Source organism: Marmota monax, unplaced genomic scaffold (genome assembly GCF_021218885.2).
Source record: "Marmota monax isolate L192 unplaced genomic scaffold, Marmota_monax_Labrador192_F-V1.1 WCK01_AAM20220418_F8-fsc00123, whole genome shotgun sequence".
NCBI classification, from domain to species: domain Eukaryota; kingdom Metazoa; phylum Chordata; class Mammalia; order Rodentia; family Sciuridae; genus Marmota; species Marmota monax.
Window position 1 is genome coordinate 3,050,857 of NW_026692159.1, and position 2,076 is coordinate 3,052,932.

The window sequence follows — 2,076 nt, forward strand, 5'->3', positions numbered from 1 at the left end:
TAATTGCTGCGATTTATCACATATAAATAACAGGAGCCAATCTGAAGACTGTGAAAGGTGACTGTTTTATCTAGTACCCAGAAATCAACATGAGAGAAAACATTCAATCCTTGATTTATTTAATCTGATTTATTTCACTTAGCTTGATGTTTGTTCTCCAGTTCCATCCATTTACCAGCAAATGACAATTTCATTCTTCATTTTGGTTGAGTAAAACTCCATTGTGTATATATACCAATGTTCCATTTTCTTGTTCCATTCATCTGTTGACAAGCTCTTTGTCTCATTCTGTAACTTGGATATTGTGAGTTCTCCTGCTAGAAACATTGGTAAAGTCTGCTTATTTTAGATCATTTGGATGTACAACAAGGAGTTTTATAGCTAGGTCATATGGTAGTTCCATTTTTAATCTTTTGAGGAATCTCCATTCTGCTTTCCAGAGTGGTTGTCCTAATTTGTAATCCAACCAACAATATATGAGTCTACTTTTTCCTCATGTCCTCACCAGCAGTTAATATTATTTGTATTCTTGATGATTATCAATCTGACTGGAGTGAGATGAAATGTTAGTGTAGTTGTTATTTGCATTTCCCTGATTGCTAGGGATGGTAAACATTTTTTTCATATATTTATTTGTTGTTTAAATAACACATTCTTGAACAATAATTAGATCAAAGAAAAATTAAAAAATAGATTTAAAAAAGTCTTCAGATACAAATAGAAACAAAAACATCACAGCTATCAAAACTTATGATATACAGTAAAATAAATATTAAAAGGAAAGTTTACATTGATAGATGCATACATTAGGAAAGAAGACCTTGAATAATTTCTAATTTTTATTTTTTAAGTGAAGAACTGATATTAAAACAAAATTAATACTTGAAGGGATCAAAAGTAAAAGTAAAAGGTATGACAGTAATAGTAAAGAGAATGAATGAGAGTGGTAAAATAGAAATATTCTATTTTAAGTTCCTATAGTACATTATATATAAAATTATATGTTTAATTGAAGATAGAATATGATAGCTTAAAGTAAGTTAAGCCTTGACCAACTAATTAAAATATACCGAGAATAAAAATCTATAAGCTAAATAATAACCTGCAGTAACACCCAAAGTGGAAGAGTAAATACCTATCCTGCATGAAGATATTTTTCCTTAAAGTTTGCTCGGCTGATATGCAATGTATTCCTCCTGCCTATCTGCAGTGTATGTACTTAGAAGAAATGCTAAATTGTATTTTGTTTTGTTTATCACTGAAAATCTATGCTACAGATGAAACATATGAATTCCCATTAGTTAATATTCTGTAACACAATATTGAGACTATAAAAGCTTCACTGACTATTTCTGACAGAGTACCAGCTCAGTGTAACAAGTCACAGTTTGTTGTGACAATCAAAGGTGCACCTGAACACTATTCCACAGCATTAATTAGCTATACCTTCTAAAGTTGATGCATAAAAATTGTGAAATTAAATAATAATAGTCATGGGAATATAGTTATTTGTATGCTGTATACATACAAAATAATTTTTAAAATCATCATTTACACAGTTAAGTATGCTTGATCATAAGGGGAAAATAAGCCTATAGAAGTTTTAGTTCTGTCTTCACATCAAGAGTGATATGTTCAGTATCTTGAACAGTTTAAATCTATGATTTCATGGACAAAACCTAATGATTTATAATACTGTGCATATCCTATCAAAATATTTTAAGTGCAAATGGCTTGCAGAAGTACTGCCAAGAACTTGGCTCTTTCCCAAAAATCTAAAGAGCTTCCTCACTCATTGGAGAAAGAAACCGATGGCATATCATTAGGCATAGTTAAAACCTGCATTTAAATACTATAATAGAACATGTAGAATATTTTTCAGAGCCAAATGAAACCATAGACCAGAATTGAAATCTATTTTCTGACATCTTTCAAGTTGAAATATCCAACCTTCCAGCTGTTGAGTGTAATGTGTTTGTCAGCTTCACATGTGATGGTGCACTGATAATAGTTTTTATTGAGACATCTCTCCATTATTTCTGGGTTCCCATTTAATCTTAATATCCAAATTCATCT